This window comes from Salvelinus sp. IW2-2015, linkage group LG1 (assembly GCF_002910315.2).
Source record: "Salvelinus sp. IW2-2015 linkage group LG1, ASM291031v2, whole genome shotgun sequence".
Taxonomy (NCBI): Eukaryota; Metazoa; Chordata; class Actinopteri; order Salmoniformes; family Salmonidae; genus Salvelinus; species Salvelinus sp. IW2-2015.
Genome location: NC_036838.1, coordinates 45,966,132 through 45,987,246, shown reverse-complemented (window position 1 = coordinate 45,987,246; position 21,115 = coordinate 45,966,132).

Genomic DNA, 21,115 nt, shown 5'->3' with positions numbered 1-21,115 from the left:
TTGTCATCTATGCATAGTCACTTTAATTAACTCTACCTACAGTACATGTACGTACTACCTCAACTAACCGGTGCCCCTGCACATTGACTCTGTACTGGCACCCCCCTGTATATATTGTTATTTTTTACTCCTGCTTGTTACTTTTATCTCTTATTCTTATCTGTATTTTTTGAAACTGCACTGTCGGTTAGGTGCTCGTAAGTAAGCATTTCACTGTAAGGTCTACACCTGTTGTATTCAGTGCATGTGACTAATACAATTTGATTTGATTTGATTTTGATTTGGGTACCTGCAGTGGAAAATTGGCAGTGTAAAAAAGCGGTTGTTAACAAGGTCTTTATATAAATCAGAATTAAACAACAGTTGGACAGATCCTTTAGCCCTCTCAGACTCAACAACCCTGAAGCAATTATCAGCAGACAATAAATAATTATTAAAAACGGACATCACCCAAAAATAAATATTATATACTATTAAACATTAATGTGGAGAAAAGCACCAGGAATGGATGGCTTTCCCATAGAATTATGATTCAACGTTTTGGGATAAAGTAGCGCCCCTATTTACACAAATGACAACACACATGTCACTAAATGTAGTGCTTCCCAGGTCCATGTATCAAACATTGATTTCAGTTATATTCAAACCAGGGAAATCTGGAGGGTCCCCTGCTGATTATAGACCCATAAGTTTAATAAACTGTGACAATAAAATAATAACAAAACTTAGCAATAAAAAGCAATAAAATGGCAAAAGTATTACCAGACTTGATATCAATCAAACTGGGTTTATAAAAAATAGGCACTTACAAACAAATACAAGAGCACGTTTCAGTTTAATACAATACACAAAAAAACAAGATATCGTTTTATCAGTAATGGTGGTTGATGCAGAACAAGGTTTTGACTGTCTTCAATGGCCTTACTTTTCCAAACTTTGGAAACGTTCAATGTTCCAGCTGAACAAGGAATGTCCAAAAGCAAAAATATTTACAAATAATACATTACTGTATCTGATAAAATTGCTTTTGAAAGGGGCACAATACAAGGATGTCTCCTCTCCCCCCTCCTGTTTGTAACAGGTATCAGTATTGGTAATCCACGAATATAAACTAAACTTATTTGCAGATGATCTCCTGATATACCTGACCAATATTGAAAACTCAATGCCCCTTTTGTTAAAAAATATTTTCAGAATACTCAACAATCTCGAGATATAATATTAACGTGGGAAAAAACTCAAATAATGGCAATCGGAAAAAGAAATAGAAACACTCACGATTTACAGCAATCCTTCAAGTGGACGACAAAAATGTTTAAATACTGTACTTAGAATGCTTAATAAGTGACAACAAACAAATAAAGATGATGTTATTCCGTTACCTAACCATATTTTACCTTTATATAACTAGGCAAGCCAGTTTAGAACAAATTCTTATTTTCAATGATGGCCTAGGAACAGTGGGTTAACTGCCTTGTTCAGTGGTAGAACAACAGATTTTTACCTTTTCAGCTCGGGGATTCGACCTTGCAACCTTTCGGTGTCAAGTCCAACGCGCTAACCACTAGGCTACCTGCCACCCCATATGAAAGCAGATTTAATGAAATGGGATAATCTTTCCATAAATTTTACAGGTAGAATAAACCTCTTCAGAATGGCATGGCTACCAAATACCGAAGACATTCTTTAAAAAAGTATACTCGGTCAATAACAGACTTTATATGGGCAAATAAAAATCATTGAATAAAAAGGAAAGTTTGACATCTTTCTAAGTCTGAGGGTGGTTTTAACCTTCCAGACTTGGAATTGTGTCAACTCGCTACTCAGGGCTTTTACTTGTAAACATATAGTAAATGCACTGAAGAGGAACAATTGAAGATGCGCATGCCTATCCCCTGAATCTTTTTACATGTTTATTATCAAAAGATATAGCTAAGAACAGGAATAACTTCATAGTTAAGAACACTATAACAAATACCAATATGGAAGAAAATGAAACTTATTCTACAAGAACCAATATCACTCCCTCGAAACACAACCTTATGGAACAATCCTTGGATAGCTTTTCAGAATTCATCGATAAACATGGAAAACTAAAGGCATAGAAACTGTAAATGACTTGCTAATAGGAAAGACATGTATTTCCATGACAGCTTTAAAAAGCAATTTTGGATTGACCATGTAGATATTTTCAAATACATCCAATTTAAAACTTTTATATCACAGAATTTCAATTTGAAATCTTTTGGACATCTGAGCAATCTTGAGGTAGTCCTATTTGAGTTTGAAAAGTGTATTCATATGATAGGTTAGCTATTCAAAACCTTGCAGAGAGCCTATCCAACTGACAATCTCATAAAAATATGTAGAAACTATTGAAACCAAGATTTTAAAAGAACTGATATTGGCACAAGATGGAGGGAATGTTGGAACATAACTAATGAAAATGTTAATGAAAATGGATGCTTAATTCAGTATAAATGTATGTATAGATAAAAAATAAAAAAATCTACAGCACTACGGCAGAGTCATGTTTGAAGTGTAAAACTACTAATGACTCAATAATTAATTCCTTCTGGGAATGTTATGAAGTCCAAAAGTTATGGGAGGAGTTGGAAAGATGGCTGTCAGAAGTATTACAATGTAAATGTACTTTTAATGAGATACCTGGCAGGCTGCTAAATACTTTTCTCATCAGTCATTTAAAAAAACGTATATATAAAAATTGGAAATCAACCAATCCGCCATTGTTCACACAATGGAAAGGTCAAATGCTTTACTATCTAAAAAGGTTAAATGCGTGGGTGATGGAGAGAAACAAAATCATGCAGTTTGAGGCCATTTGGCGGATAGTGATACGGGCGCTGGAGATAAGGTTTAGGGCTAGTGGGGCAGGGGTGATGAAGTTGATGTTTGTAGGATGTCGCCCTTTGTATCTGTATGTTTTGTTTTGTTGATAAAATATCAAATTAAATCGGATTTAAAAATTATATAAAATAAAAAACAAGGCCTTGTCATGGTAGGACTACACCAAGGGTAATGGGGGGAATAGTAACTGCTGTATGTATCCCTGTGCTTAAATCTATGTTCTGTAACAGTGTTCTTTGTGTAGTGTTAACTCTATAGTAATATAATGGAGAAGAGGCAGTGAATGGTGAACCTGCCATTTGGGCTTATGTTTTGCCATGATTTTCGCTGGCTTATTTTAAATATTGATACAAAGGATCGGAATGTGTTAGAAAACCCATAAATTAGCACGTTACGTGAAGAAGAACATTGAGATTGATATCCTTCTTTCCAAGGCTATTAACTTTGGGCGGCAGGTAGTTTAGTGGTTAGAGCGTTGGGCCAGTAACCAAAAGGTTGCCAAATCAAATCCATGAGCTGGCAAGGTAAAAATCTGTCATTCTGCCCCTGAACAAGGCAGTTAACCCACTGTTCCCCGGTAGGCCATCATTGTAAAATAATAATTTGTTCTTAACTGACTTGCCTAGTTAAATAAAAACTAATAACATGCAAGCTGAAGCGTCTTTTTTTAAACTTCAGAATCCATTAATGGAAAGAAATCACTATGATCCATCCGGTTGGACAAAAATGAAACAGCTCCTGAAGTATGTCTCAAAGGAAGACTTAAGATTGAAGTCATCCAATTACAGCATGTTCCTTACAGTCATTATGTATTTAGAAAAAGTATCCTCCCCATATTACTTTGTTGTCTTTGTTGATTTGGCTGAGCCGCCTATTTCTTATTCTATACATGTTTGAAACTGTGTTGGGAGAACAGGGAAACATCTTTTCACAGTAAGAGTTTGCTCCTACTCTTCTCCGTCTCAGATCTCAGGGGCTCCCACCATTTCCAGACAGCTGTCATAGCAGCCCATGCCAAGACGGATCCAAACCCACCAATTCTAGCAGGCCAGCCAGCACAGCGCTGTGTTTGTGCCTAAGCCGCCCAGTTCAACAGCAGTATGAGCCAACTCTGTCTCCTGCCTGGCTGGGGAACAGTGGTCCCCTCCACTACCCCCCACTGTCTTTAAGGTGCCCCCCAAACCTCTGACAGATGTACCCGTTTAACACCCCCCAGCAGTCCTCTCTCCCTTTCTCCAAACGGACCCACCCCCCCTTTCAGCATCCTCCCTCCCTTCTTCACTGGCTCAGGGCTAAGCCACCATTTCCCTGGCTGATGAGTGGAGATATTGCTACAGTAAACCACTCGCTGCATCAACAATGGACACCCACTTTATAAGACATCATACTGGAGAGAGAGAGAGAGAGAGAGAAAGAGAGAGAGAGAGAGAGAGAGAGAGAGAGAGAGAGAGAGAGAGAGAGAGAGAGAGAGAGAGAGAGAGAGAGAGAGAGAGAGAGAGAGAGAGAGAGAGAGAGAGAGAGAGAGAGAGAGAGAGAGAGAGAGAGAGAGAGAGAGAGAGAGAGAGAGAGAGAGAGAGAGAGAGAGAGAGAGCAGGCTTGCTTGTGTGGTGGTGGTTTGAGGGTGCACTCTCAATATAAACTGGAAGATTAGTGTGCGAGGAACTAGAGCAGTGTGTTATTGATGTTTATTGGGGTGTACAGTCCTCTGGAAACATTAGCTTTCATGCCAAATACTTGTTTAGCTCACAGGTGGAAATGCTCTGAATGATTTCACAGTGGTATGTATGGAGGTTTAAACACACTATCAGATATTTTGGTAAACATGCATGCAATAAATGCTTTTCCCAAATAGTAGAGATACATTGAGCTCTTCCATTTGTAAACTCTTAGTCAACTCCTTCAGTTCTAATTCACACCTAACTCTGCCCTGGCCTCGTCTCTCATCTCTCCAACTAGCACAATGGACTAGATAGTTTGTACCCTGCCATGCCTTGTCTACAAAGAATGTTATGTCTCTCAGTCCCCACACCTCTGATTTTGTAGCTAATGAGGCTGCAATCGCCTATTAATGTTGAGTTGGAGGAAATAGTTGCATAAAGTCTAATACAGAACCCGAATGTCTCTCGCGTGCCTCTGCTCTGTGTGTGTAATTCCTCTAATAAAAATCAATATTTAGGCTACCTTCAGGTGCTTGCTAATTGGAGGATATGACTGGGAGTGATGTGAAACATAATTTATTGAGGGATAGGATGTGATGATGGCTTCTGCTAATTATGTGCTCATGGCTGAGAGGGCCTTGTTCACGCCTCTCTGCTTTAATTGACAAACTGTGGAACAGTCCCCGGTGTATTCAGCCAGGCGCCAATAATACTGTATGGGTGAAGGAGTGAGGGTGCATAGCGTGTGTAATTAGGGAATAGTACATGGAGGGGTATACTGTGCAGTATGTACAGAAGAGCCATAGATTTGTCTCTATATGAGGGGGTGCTCTGCGCTGCTCAGACTCCCAGGAATAAACTTGCCACACATTCAGTCACGGCAGAGAGGTAGCTGAGGTATGCTGTGCTGGTAATGCATTGGGACTCGACAGGTCTCGACGAGAGCCCCTGCTATTCTGCCTGGGAAAGTAATTTAGCAGTAGAGGCATTTACTGGTGGAAACGAGAAGGTAGCCCATGGAAATGTGATGTCCCCAAGTAGACCAATAAAATGTTAATATCCTGAGTGAGATAATTTGACTAGGGACAAAGGGGATGGTCCTGGCCCGGGGAAGCCACCTGTGGATGCTCCATGCTTAATAAGTCACTAATAACAGTGTGATGAGGCAGGGGAGGCAGCCACAGGACTGAGCAACAGTGTCTGCAGATGTACAGTAGGATCTGAATATGATCGCACTGTTGCAGGAGAACTTTCCTGCAATGGAGACATTTTTAAACATGTAGTGTATTTGAGGTCTAAAAAGGCTTCTGACGTTTGTCATTTCCACTTTGAAATTCCAGACTTGATTTTCACTTATGAAAATTGTATCAACCCCTACAAAAATGACCATTAATTATAATCCACAATATAATTCACATTCCCTTTTGCTGCAGAATAATTTTTCCTGCTGTAGCAAACTGGCTCACATGAAGATCCTTAATGTGTACCAGCACCACTGCTGTGCATTTCCAGTGGTGCTGGGACCAGGCTTCACACCACACTGAGACTAACATGGAGTGAGAAGTGTTGAGATTTGCTGTGATAAACAAGCACACCCCTGTTACAGGACATTTGATCAGAAGTCAGAGTGAGAGCTACAGTATATGGTAAGTGATTTAACTGTCTGTTTGGCATTGCCTGAGGGCAGAGGGCATGGCTCTCAGTGTGGGGGATATGAGATTCTGCAGGTGTCGGTCGTGGCGCTCACACATTGGCACTAAAATAGCATGGAGGCTTGTCAATGGAACAAGAGGTGGTGAAGCCTTATGAGCTAGAGCGGTTAAAGTGTTTCAACAATGTTCCCTGCATCCCTACTCAGTTATACTCAGTGTTGGGGGTAATGCGTGACAAAGTAATGCGTTACAGTAATAATATTACTTTTTGCTGTAACAAGTAATATAACGGAGTACTGTTCCAATTTCAGTAATAATATTACAGTTACTGATCAAAGATGTCATTACTTCGTTACTTTTGTTATCATTCCCTTCCTAATACAGTTATTGATCCAAATAAATATGTGTGATGATTGTTTTCCCTCTCTTTTGGCGCAATATTTACTAAAATCCCCCAACCCGAGATTCTAATTGTTTTTATCCTCTCACCAAGTTCCTATTTACACATGCATGGACTACTACTAACTGCTTTATTGAGGGAGATGAAAAATGGCAGAAGAGTCTAAAACATTGACTTTCTCAGTGTGGAAGTACTCCCATTACTTTGATTTGGTAGGACAAAATTATAAGAATATAACTGTAAAATATCAACTGAGCCCAGGCAAGAAACACCTCTCGACGGCTAGAAACACAACTTCTAATCTCTTGAAGCACCTGCAAAGGCAACACGCCAACACAAAAGCGAAAGACCCCCAAGACCTGACCACCGCTGCTAAAGATGACTGTAGGCCTACCTCATACGAACAACGAAGGCTTGATTTTAATCGTTCAGGGAGACAGGCTGGAACCCATGGAGAGCTGAACTAGCTTGTAGCTGGGTATGTAGTAGATGTTGTGTCTGTCATTATTAGGCTGCTTGTATTGGTATTTAGGCCTCCGGAACGTAATGTTGACATTGTTAACATTGAGTGAGAACGCACATGTTTTGGGGTGTAATGCAAAAGTAATATAACTAGTATTGTAACTAATACATTTTTCCAGAGTGTATTATGTAAAGTAATTTGTTACAGTTGAAAGAAGTAACAAGTAATAGGTAATATAGATGCAGGATCTTAATTTGATCACTCTTTGGTTACTGAAAATGTTCCAGCACTACAGGAAATGCAAACTTGTAGTGTATTTGAGTTTTACAAATACTGTAATTTACACTTAAAATTGATTAGCCCGAACAAAAAAACGCAATAACCCCGTCAAAAATGTCCATTAATTATAATCAACATAATAATTCACATTTCCTGTTACTGCAGGATTCTTTTCCTCCTGTAGCATACGGGCTCAAATTAAGATCCTACATCTGTTGTGATGTTGAATGAATCTCTAGCAGTGGAGGCTGGTGGGAGAAGCTACATGAGGACAGGATCTCATTTATTCCATTCCAGCCATTACAATGAGCCCGTCCTCCTATAGCTCCTCCCACCAGCCTCCACTGATCTCTAGCCTCTCAAAACCATGGAAACTGAAATATACTTTATGACAATGAATAAAGCAGATTCATTGTCATTGGTAGTGATTGCTATTTTTGGTAGTGGCTTTACAAGTGATAGAGGTTTGTATGAACAATGCCCAGATAACCTACTTCAAAATACACTCATTGTTCACCTGGACACAAACAATGTGAGCTAAACAAGATTGGTTCCCTACCTTGGCCTATACAAAAGGCCATGATCCCTTTCAGTGAGACCCACTCTTCATTCAGGTCATCTTTAAAAGAAATTGAGCATAGAGAAATTATTAAATTCCTAGAACTCTGGGAAAGAGAGTGGGTGATAGAGAGAGTGAGGATGGAAAGAGTGAGGATTGTGAGAGAGTGAGGATGAAAAAAGAGAGAGAAGCTCAGAGAGAGAAAATGGATATAGAATGCATTCAAACTCATTCGCTGCATCTCCTGCATTCATGGCGTCGAGCCAATTCCAATGCGGTAAGCCGGCTGTGTGCTTCTCAAGGTAAGACTGTGAATAGACGAGCACAATCTTTGTCCGGCGGTGTGGAGGGAACAGGGCCTAGGCTCTTTGACAAGACTGACCTTCCTGAGGCCAGCTTTACATCAGCAAGGAGGGGGTTCATAAAGGGATTATATATCTCTCTGACCCCTGACCTTCCCAGCCCCCTCCCTGTAAAAGATAGAACTGATGCTGCCTGTCTGTTACTTCAACAGGAGCAGAGATAAGAGGACAGATTGATTCAACCTGTGGCAGGAGCATAGATTGCCTGTTGCATTGGCTGCAAAAAAAATTGAGGATAGATGCTTTGACAACTGTTATGGGGGTGTAGTTCTAATTCTTAATTTAAACCATGTGGTGATACGCAATTTAACTGAAATATCCACATGGCTTCTCTTTGGAGTCATTTGTTATCTTAATCACCTCCTCTGCGTGGTTGATGAACTTTTTAGATCCAGAGGCAACATAATTCATTAATCGAGTGATTTTGTTCAATAAAGTGTCTCGCAACTGGCCAGGTGATATCTTGACATTTAAAAACAGATTTATATAGTCCAATACGTACTTTAAATGTGCAGGATGCTTTCCCAATATAAATCGTATTACAAGAACACTGTTACATAAATAATGGTAAACATATAATAACTCTTTTAGTGGTGCAAGTCATACATGATTTTATCTCAAAGATCCTAGATGTATGAGGACATACAAAAGCTAGTACATTTCATTATAGTGCTACATGAGGTAAATGATCTACAGGGGAATCATTCTTTTATGAATGCTTCTTTGAGTAGATGAATGCCCTGATTTTGATTCAGATCATGATTCATCAGAAGTACTGTAACAGCTCAGAGCTTATGCAGGTACTGAATGTCAAGCACTGAGTTATAGTTGCGAAGGAAATTACTTGTAAATCCCCCATTTTCATACTTTTTGAGCTTGGAGAGAGGAGTCTGCAGAGAGGTATAGAGATGAGTCAGAGAAACGGAGGTAACACAATAGATTACAGATACAATACATTACAGATACAATACATCACGCAATACACTCAAAAGCCAGCGGACATTCTGGTGAATATATCCATTTAACATTTATATACAGTGATGTAATTAATTGCTTTCACATTAGTTGATGTTTGAGAAGGGTACATGATGGCAAAAATAATCATCCTTTGACGGAGCTATATGTTTCTCTGGCAGATGTATGTTTACATTGTGTGTAACGCTCGTGGGAAGAAGTGGACCAAGATGCAGCGTGATACGTGTTCATGATTCTTTATTTACTCAGAACACCAAACAAAACACAAAAGAATAACGAACGTCACATTCTGTAGGCTTCACAGAGCTAACAAAAAACTAAGGTGGCAAAACAGGCTGCCTAAGTATGATTCCCAATCAGAGACAACGATAGACAGCTGTCCCTGATTGAGAACCATACCCGGCCAAAACATAGAAATTAAGAACATAGAGTTTCCCACCCGAGTCACACCCTGACCAACCAAACATAGAGAATAAAAAGATCTCTACGGTCAGGGCGTGACAGTGTGTCAGTGTTTTGAGTCATAAAGGGCTGTAATTGGATGACAGGTTTGGACCAGAATCAAGGTCTGAGCTGTGTCAACTCTCTCCAAAACAACTATCCTTGTGTTTCATAGGAAGGCTCAAAGAAGCAGGCATCCAATTCCACATTCCTTTCAGCAATTTTAACTGAGGCATTGAAGAGAGAAAGAGAGGGATTGAGAAGGTAAGAAAGCAAAGATAGATGGAGACTTGTACGGAAATGAGAGCTAGACGGTTAGAAGGAACACAAAGCGAAGGAGGGAGAAAGTAAAACATATGAATGGATGAAATGTTGTGAGAGAGAGAGAGAGAGAGAGAGAGAGAGACACAGTGCTGATGAGATGCTCCTGTCTTTGTCTCTCTTCCCCTCTGGCTATGTACTGGTTATTTAGTGGGCCCTGTTCTCTTCTCCCCACGGACCCTAAGGAAATGGGCTCTTAGCTAGATTTCCATACATCACACACTGACCATGATGGTTTGAGTTTTGGATGTTTCTTTTTTAAATCAATTATTTACAATGTATCCAAGAGCCAGATAATTCATCATGCCTAATTGCAAAGCATCATCGAAAGCAGCACTACACACACAAAAAAAGGTTCTATATAGTGCCAAATAACAGTTATTTGGCTTGTAACCATAGTGGATCCCTTGTTGGTGCTATATAGAACCCCTTTCTTGAAGGTTCTATAAAAATCATACTCATAAGGTTCTAAAAAGAGGTTCTATATAGTGCCAAAAAGGATTCCGCTATGGTTACAAGCCTTTTTGGTGCTATATAGGACCCATTTGAATATTTTTTTTAGAACCTTTATGGAGAATGGTTCTATAAAGAAACTTTCTCAATCTCAAATCTTGTACAAATAACCTTTTGAAGAACCATATTTTATTCTGGTTAGCCATATTATATCCTTAAAAATCTTAAAAAGGTGCTATTAGTGTTTTATGAAAAAAAATGTTTTAGATTTTTTGTTAGGGGGTATTTCAGCTTTAAAATTGCCGATAGATTGTAGCTTCCATCAATGAAATTGCCTGCATCACTTCCAATCCCCCACATATTTTTTTGCAAAAAATAAATACATAAATAATAATAAATAAATATATATATATACTAACAGTACATACAGTACATACATACACACATATACATACACAAATAAAAATCATACATATACACATACATATAAATAAGTAAATATACTTACATATATATACATATCTTTCAAAATATATATTTTCCTTTATTACTTTCTAAGCCTACCACCGCTCCCTTAATTGAAGTAAACTAGTGGCTTCTACTTCCAGCTTACACATACTACATACATTTTATTAACACTGTCTATTTTACAATAGTTCTATTTGTTTGTTTTTACTCCTGTCCTTCCTCTACCCTCAACCTCTCCCATCTATTTCTGATGTCCATCCGGTTTGATATTTGCCATATTTGCCATATCTATCATGGAATTGGTACGTCTAAAATCTCTTCCCAAATATTTTGCAATCTATATTGCACGACTGTCAATTTTTTGCTCCTTAAATGAACTGGTATACTTTTCAATTCATCACAATTTTCTTTAACCAATTATGGTCTTTAATGTAAGGCCGACAAGTTCCTTACTTTGTCCCTCTTTGACATTCCTCTTCCATTCCTCTTCCTGTAATGCTGCAATTAGTTGGTTGTAATTTTGAATAGAGCAGACATTTCCATATGTTTTTGTTAGCTGCATGTGTGACATAACTCCACCAATCCTATTTATGATATCAATTACGAAGATTTTTTTTTTTTAAATCATCAATTAGTATATTTGAGTTTAACCACAATATTTGTTTTATTATTTGTTCTGTCTTTTCTGGTGGATTAAATTGAGAAAAAATTAGAAACACGCACACTGTTCTTGATAGTATCACTGCTCTTTAATTAGCTTTACGTGTCGGGCTAAAGGCCTTCACCAGAGCTTTTGTGAGTTTTTTAAATTAGCACCCTTATGTAAACATAGCCCCACCCACATTCATTCCACGCATCAAATGGGGTTGGAGTCGAATGAAATCAAAGAAGTGCTACCAAATATAACAATGAGCATTTCATGAATATTCGAATAAAGTGTGTACATAAAACATATTAAACACATCTGTAAAACCACATTGAGGACGTCAACCTACAAAGCAAGTTTTCATAAATCATTGGGTACAGCGCAAGAAAAATGTCAGAGTAATCTGAAATGGGAGTATAATTCATGTTCACAATTACAACATAACATACATAGGCATTTCATCATTAAGACCTCTAGGAAATAATGTCTGGAGGGTGAAAATCCCAAAACATTCTCTTTTGCTCAGAGTATTATTTATGTCACCTCCCCTGTCTGATATCTTAACTTTCTCTACGCCACAAAATCTAAAGGTAGAAATGTCATGCTTCAGGTCATTCAAATGTACGACGACTGGATAATCCCTGTTGTTTCTCCTAATTGAACTTTTATGTTCACAAATTCTCTGTTTGAGAGAATGAGAGGTTTTACTTACATTACACAGCCCACATGGAGATGTATTCATGTAGATAACATGGGTGGTGGAACATGTAATAATGTCATTTATTTGGAACCGTTTTCCTGTATGTGGGTGGCAGAAATATCCACACTTCATCATATTGTTGCACTGTTTAAAACAAAACTCACAAAAGCTTACTCAAGAGCAGTGATACTATCATGAGCAATGAGCGGGTTTCTTATTTTTTTTAATTTTATTAAACTGTTACCATATCGAGATCCTCTATGAGACTGTGGAGGGATCCAAGTTGTCGATTTAAAAGAAAACATGAATCATCAGCGTACAATGCCACCTTTGTTTTTAAACCCTGGATTTCTAATCCCTTGATATTATTGTTGGACCTCATTTTAATAGCTAACATTTCGATGGCCATAATAAATAAATATGCCGATAGTGGACAACCTTGTTTTACTCCTCTTGACAGTTTTAAACTTTTTGAGAAGTGGCCATTATTTACTATTTTACACCTAAAGTTACTATACATGATTTTAACCCATTTTATAAGAGATTCTCCTGAATTTAAATGTTCCAGGCATTTATATCTAAACTCCAGGTGTACTTTATTAAATGCCTTTTCAAAGTCAGCTATGAATAGCAGGTGTGGTTTCCCAGATTTTTCAGTGTTCTATTGTTTCCAATACTTGCCTTAAATTATCTCCAATATATTGTCCATGTAAAAAGCCTGTCTGATTAGAATTAATAATGTCCGACAATACCTTTTAAATTCTATGCGCTATTCATTTCGCTAGAATTGTATAGGGTCTCCAATTTGTTTAATGGACTGGACTTTATATTTACCACTTGTAAATCAGACTTTCTTGTTGAGTGTCTGATAATGTACCATCTACATAGGAGTGGTAAAACATGCTAATAACAGTCCTGGGTATATTAAAAAAGGTTTGGTATACCTCACCTGGTATGCCATCCAGCCCTGGAGTTTTCCCGGACGTAAAGGTTTTAACTGCATCAAAAAGTTCCTACTATGTAATTTTGCCTTCAGATGAGTCTTTCTGTCCGGCTGTTAATTTTACATTATTAATAGAAAATATATCATACAATTAGCTTCGGTTAGAGGAGATGGAGGAGACTGAAACAAAAACATGTGCTTAAAGTACTTTGCTTCCTCTTTCAAAATATATTTTGGTGAATAATTTTTTTAAAATAATTTTTGGTAGCATTTCTATGTTGAAGATTAAAAAAAATATTTGGTCAATTTTTCCCCATATTCCATCCAGTTTGCTTTATTTTTTATAATGTATTACCCTAGATCTTTCTTTAATAAGTTCCTCCATTTCTTTTTGTTTTTCTTCTAACTTATTCTGAGCATCTATGGTACAGTCTTTATCATGATCTATCTATTCTGTTAGACCTTGTATTTCCTTTGTTAGTATCTTTTGATCTACATTTATTTAGTTTTATAGATGAGTACTGAATTGCATGTCCTCTAAAGGCACATTTCAAAGTGTCCAATACAATAAGGGGATTTGCTGTACCTACTGTATGTTATGTCGGAAAAATTAAGTTATAAATTCCTCTGTCCGAGTTTAAAAATAAGTTAGCATCCAATAGGCTTTGATTAAATTTCCAATATCCTTGCCCAAGTGTAAATTCAGTAAGAGTAATGTATTTGCCAATTATCTGACAGTCTGACTGCATTTTATCCCCTTTTGTAACTTTTGGTGCCAACGAGAATGACATAAGAAAGAAGTCAAGACGACTAGCTTGATTGAGCCTCCGCCATGTATATCTCACTAGGTCAGGATATTTAAGCCTTTATATATAAACTAATTCCAAGATATCAATGACATTCATGACTTCCTTAAGAGCATGAGGGTGATATGAAATGGAAATCACACCACAAACTTTGTCCATTGAGGTATTTAAATCAGTATTATAATCTCCCACCATAATAATAGAGTATTTTATTGCTTGAAGGGTTGATAATGTATTATATATATTTTCAAAGAAGCGTGGATCATCATTATTTGGTCCGTAAAGGTTAATGAGCCATATCTGTTTATGGTCCAATAACATATTTAAAATCATCCATCTACCTTGCGGACTCTGTTTGGACCAATTTGCACATTCGGAACCTGATTATTACACTATTGCACTTCAAACAAGAAACACACAAACTAAATTGTACAACTAAATTGCATTACTAATTATGCAACTAATTGCCATTACTAATTTCTTCACTTCCAGCAGTTAATAAATTCATGAACTTCTTTAAGGAAAAGATCCATGATCATTGGAAAGCAAGTTACGGACACTGAAATCTGCGTATTCCTCAAAGCTCAGTTGTCCTGAGTCTGACCAACTCTGCCAGGACCTAGGATCAAGAGAGACACTCAAGTGTTTTAGTACTATATCTCTTGACACAATTATGAAAATAATCCATGGCCTCTAAACCTTCAAGCTGCATATCGGACCCTATTCCAACTAAACTACTGAAAGAGCTGCTTCCTGTGCTTGGCCCTTCTATGTTTGAACTAATAAACGGCTCTCTATCCACCGGATGGTGTACCAAACTCACTAAAAAGTGGCAGTAAATAAGCCTCTCTTGAAAAAGCCAAACCTTGACCCAGAAAATATTAAAAAACTATCGGCCTATATCGAATCTTCCATTCCTCTCAAAAAAAAAAAAAAAGCTGTTGCGCAGCAACTCACTGCCTTCCTGAAGACAAACAATGTATACGAATTGCTTCAGTCTGGTTTTAGACCCAATCATAGCACTGAGACTGCACTTGTGAAGGTGGTTAATGACCTTTTAATGGCGTCAGACCGAGGCTCTGCATCTGTCCTCGTGCTCCTAGACCTTAGTGCTGCCTTTGATACCATCGATCAACACATTCTTTTGGAGAGATTGAAACCCAAATTGGTCTACACGGACAAGTTCTGGCCTGGTTTAGATCTTATCTGTCGGAAAGATATCAGTTTGTCACTGTGAATGGTTTGTCCTCTGACAAATCAACTGTACATTTCGGTGTTCCTCAAGGTTCCGTTTTAGGACCACTATTGTTTTCACAATATATTTTACCTCTTGGGGATGTACATTCGAATACATAATGTTAACTTTCACTACTATCGCGATGACACACAGCTGTAAATTTCAATGAAACATGGTGAAGCCCAAATTGCAATCGCTAGAAGCCTGTGTTTCAGACATAAGGAAGTGGATGGCTGCAAACTTTCTACTTTTAAACTCGGACAAACAGAGATGCTTGTTCTAGGTCCAAGAAACAAAGAGATCTTCTGTTGAATCTGACAATTAATCTTGATGGTTGTAAAGTCGTCTCAAATAAAACACTGTGAAGGACCTCGGTGTTACTCTGGACCCTGATCTTCTCTTTTACGAAATATCAAGACTGTTTCAAGGACAGCTTTTTTCCATCTACGAACATTGAAAAATCAGAAACTTTCTGTCCAAAAATGATGCATAAAAATTAATCCATGCTTTTGTTACTTCTAGGTTAGACTACTGCAATGCTCTACTTTCCGGCTACCCGGATAAGCACTAAATAAACTTCAGTTAGTGCTAAATACGGCTGCTAGATCCTGACTAGAACCAAAAAAATGTATCATATTACTCCAGTGCTAGCCTCCTACACTGGCTCCTGTTAAGGCATGGGCTGATTTCAAGGTTTTACTGCTAACCTACAAGTATTACATGGGCTTGCTCCTACCTATCTTTTCCGATTTGGTCCTGCCGTACATACCTACAGGTACGCTACGGTCACAAGACGCAGGCCTCCTAATTGTCCCTAGATTTCTAAGCAAACAGCTGGAGGCAGGGCTTTCTCCTATAGAGCTCCATTTTTACGGCTCTTTCATGCCGTCCCTAGGAGGGGTGCGTCACTTGAGTGGGTTGAGTCACTGACGTGATCCTGTCTGGGTTGACGCCCCCCCTTGGGTTGTGCCGTGGCGGAGATCTTTGTGGGCTATACTCGGCCTTGTCTCAGGATGGTAAGTTGGTGGTTGAAGATATCCTCTAGTGGTGTGGGGGCTGTGCTTTGGCAAAGTGGGTGGAGTTATATCCTTCCTGTTTGTCCCTGTCCGGGGGTATCATCGGATGGGGCCACAGTGTCTCCTGACCCCTCCTGTCTCAGCCTCCAGTATTTATGCTGCAGTAGTTTATGTGTTGGGGGCTAGGTCAGTTTGTTATATCTGGAGTACTTCTCCTGTCTCTTTCCGGTGCCTGTGTGAATTTAAAGTATGCTCTCTCTAATTCACTCTTTCTCTCTTTCTTTCTCTCTCTCGGAGGACCTGAGCCTAGGACCATGCCTCAGGACTACCTGGCATGATGACTCCTTGCTGTCCCCAGTCCACCTGGCCGTGCCACTGCTCCAGTTTCAACTGTTCTGCCTGCGGCTATGGAACCTGACCTGTTCACCGGACGTGCTACCTGTCCCAGACCTGCTGTTTTCAACTCTCTAGAGACAGCAGGAGCGGTAGAGTATCTCTTAATGATCGGCTATGAAAAGCCAACCGACATTTACTCCTGAGGTGCTGACTTGTTACACCCTCGACAACTACTGTGATTATTATTATTTGACCATGCTGGTCATTTATGAACATTTGAACATCTTGGCCATGTTCTGTTATAATCTCCACCCGGCACAGCCAGAAGAGGACTGGCACCCCTCATAGCCTGCGTTTTCCTCTCTAGGTTTCTTCCTAGGTTTTGGCCTTTCTAGGGAGTTTTTCCTAGCCACCGTGCTTCTACACCTGCATTGCTTGCTTTTTGGGATTTTAGGCTGGGTTTCTGTACAGCACTTTGAGATATCAGCTGATGTAAGAAGGGCTATATAAATACATTTGATTTGATGATTAGTACTGTACAAAGTTAGAGGTGCGCTATTTGATAGATTCCCTCGCTCCCCCTACTTCTGGCTTCTGAGTGGGGGACCTTCCCAGGCACAAACTAAAATCATGGTGTCCACTCCGACAAGGTTAATTGACCCACAGTCCCACACAGTGACATGATATCACTAACGTGACGTGCAAATGAACGATAGAAAAATGATTGCGCAAATGTCACCATTGTTTGTTTGTTTTGGGGCGCCCCATGCCGCCCCCGGTAAGATGCCACCTATGTTTAAATCCGCCACTGCCTACTGTGTGTATTGTGTATACCCCATAACGTCAAAGTGGAATTACGTTTTTTGAAATTTTTACAAATTCGTACAAAATTAAAAGCAATTCGCTTTTTGTCCTGAATACAAAATGTTATGTTTGGGGCAAATCCAATACAACACATTACTGAGTACCACTCTCCATATTTTCAAGCATATTTTCAAGCTGAACAGAACGATTCAATCAAACACTTTATTCCCAGCAACATAATTTTTGGGGGCAAAATCCAACATATAAATGTTTTATGTTCATTAGAGTTACCAGCCTCAAAAATTGTAGCCTACATTTTTATTTTACCTTTAATTAACTAGGCAAATCAGTTAAGAATAAATTCTTATTTTCAATGACAGCCTAGGAACAGTGGGTTAACTGATTTTTTCCTTGTCAGATCAGAGATTTGATCTTGCAACCTTGCGGTTACTAGTCCAACACTCTAACCACTAGGCTGTAAAGCAGATCATTACCCTTCAATAAATGGGATTACTCATCTTGTACTAATAAACAACAATCGTGATCAAAAGTTATTCTGATCATTAGCAAGCTATAGTGTCTGCTCTTTACAAGGCTTTGGCTTGAGTAATCTGTTTTCTCAGTGGATATGAACGGGGGTCACACCTGTAGCCTATAGAGTGGAAGTGGACATCATGTTGTGTGACCTTCAGCTAAAGCATCCACAAAAGCAACAGCTTTTATAAAACCAGGAAACTAGCAGAAGTATGACTGTTTGCATTATGAGGCAAACCAATAAATATATTAACCTTTACAAAACAAAACATGTCGGCTCCTCCAAGCTGTTGTGTGTTACATTTAGATTAAACAGCAAAAAAAAAAAAGATTCTGGAGACCTGTCTAGCCATGTTGTGTTTGTAATGGGAGTGGAAGTGTTGAGCGTTGATTGAAGAAATAGAAGTGCCTATGTAAATCTACGCTCTGTTTATCTTGCCAATACTGAATAAACATTACTTTGACCTTTTATGAAAAGCATGGTCTTTGAAAAAAGCAATTCAGCGTAAATAGCACATGTAGCAACCAGACACTAGGATATGTGAAGGCATGCATTTCATGCATAATATTTCTTCACTGGCATTTGTTGGTATCTTTGTGATTTCATGTCCTGATTGATGTAATTGTGTTTTTACCAGTGGTTGCTTGACTATAGTGGCTCAGGCTAAGAGCCAGAGAGAGATGAGAGAGAAAAGTATTCTTACAGTGAGATGGAGATGACATTTTAATCAGCCTGATACGGTAAATGAAACGGTAAATGAAACGGTTCTAATCTGTGGTGAAAACCATAATAATGGGAGAGAGAGAAAGAGAGAGAGAGGGACGGACGGACGGACGGACGGACGGACGGACGGACGGACGGACGGACGGACGGACGGACGGACAGACAGACAGACAGACAGACAGACAGACAGACAGACAGACAGACAGACAGACAGACAGACAGACAGACAGACAGACAGACAGACAGACAGACAGACAGACAGACAGACAGACAGACAGACAGACAGGTGTGGCTAGGGTTGTAAAGCTGCTGGTAGTTTACCAAAGTTGCTGGTATATTCAGTAATATTGGCAATTAACAGAAAATCTATGGCAATCTATGGTAACTTTGGTAATGTTTACATGAAAAAATAAAATGTTTATTCATATAGTATACATTTGTTATACCTGTGCCCATATTGTCCATGAGTTTCTAGTAGATAGACCGTATGTTTTTAAGAGAAAATAACCTCATTAATGAAAAAAGCATCTAACCAACAATGACATTATTTTAAATTACAACTGCAACTCTTCCAACTATTGACGTTTTTCACAAATACCACCAGTTTGGTACCAAAACATTGGTAGAAAATACATACTGAGATAGTAAAAGAAATAAAAGTAGGTAAAAAAATATATATTAAGGATATTTCATGCTGAAACCCTCATACTAAACACCAATGGTATTCACTAAGTTGATGGTTTATATTTAGGATCATGTTTTACAGCTTTGTCATTTAATCGTTTTTATAAACAATCTTCTTATTTAAATATTTCATATATTTTACAAGGCCACACCTGTAAAAAGCTGAAGTACCCAAAGAGGCCACTAGATGTCTTGAGAAAATCCTTGAAATCCTTGAAAGATACCAAATTCTGGTAGTTTACTGGTAAACTTTGAAAGTTTCCAGTAATATACCCTCCCTTTGCAACCCTAAGTAGGACTAAGACAAGAGAAAATAGCAATGAAGAGAAGGGAAATGATAGAGAGATGAACAGGGAAGACGAAGTGAGGATAGGGACAAGATCGGTAAGGAGAGGGAGGCAGAGAAGGAGCGAGAGGCTGATTGACAATTTGCATCCTCTTCAGAGAGTATCACTGGGACATGATTGAATCCAGTGAGGCTGAACCCATTAGGGGAGTGCGGCTGCGGTCGGAGGCCGAGCAGAAAGCCATTCACTCGCACCCCAGTCCCTGCACCTCACCCTCACCATTAATATTAATGCAAAACCAAAGTTACTGAGGGGAAAGAGAGGGCCGGGTTCATTTATCCATTCATCTATACGCTGTTTGTTTGATGGTTAAATTCTCACAAAGCAGGGGCAGGTCATTTACCTTGGCGTGAAAGATTGCATTTGCATGTTGTTATTATGGGTCAGTATATAACTGTAGGGGTACAAATTATAATTATGTAAAATCTCTCTGAGGAATTAAAAGCTGGGCCGAGGCAGGAGATGACATTTGCATTTTCAACGGTTGATTTTAGAAGATGTGGTTCTCAACACTCCTCTATAACCTTGCAGTATCATGAGCCAGTAGAATCTTACAAAGGAGCAGTAGCTAGGATGGATATTGGTATAGTAAAAGTCTGTCCAAGTAGATCCAAGCCATTGGTTTAGCCCCAGGCCTTCAGGCAACACTCTGGACATGACACCAGACCACCAGAGATAGATGTTGGCTCCAGGGCTAGATCAGCCCAAACACTGAGGAGTACAGGGAAGCTTTGGAGAGTTACCCCTTCTCCCAACCACTCATCCACCCAACTCTCCGTTCTCCACACTCCACAGGATGCCACAGAGAGGCCTGTAAGTTTGAATCAGTGACAAAGGGGTGGGGTGAGGATAAGAGAGTTTTCTTCATGTCCATCGTTATCTTTAAGACACAGAACATGCCCACAGCTACTGATGCACTGAGCACAGGCCTATGTAGGGAGGCAATGTTTCAGACTGAGGAAGATGGAGCCAGTGATGCTCTGGTTGGGATGAGAATTCTGGAGTGTTAAAGTTAGATAAAGGTGTCCAGCTCTGTCTCGGTACCAGAAAGAGGTACACTATATTCAAAAGTATGTGGACATCCCTTCAGATTAGTGGATTCAGCTATTTCAGCCACACCAGTTGGTGTATAAAATTGAGCACACAGACATGCTCAGTGACTTTCAGCGTGGCACCGTCATAGGATGTCACCTTTCCAACAAGTCAGTTCGTCAAATTTCTTCTCTGCTAGAGCTACCCCGGTCAACTGTAAGTGCTGTTATTGTGAAGTGGAAACATCAAGGTGCAACAACGGCCCAGCCGTGAAGTGGTAGGCCACACAAGCTTAAGGAACGGGACCGCAGAGTGCTGAAGGACATAGCCCTCGACGTCCACATACTTTTGGTCATGTAGTGTATTAACAGAATAATCTGTTTGTGAACTGTTGACAATAAAATGAA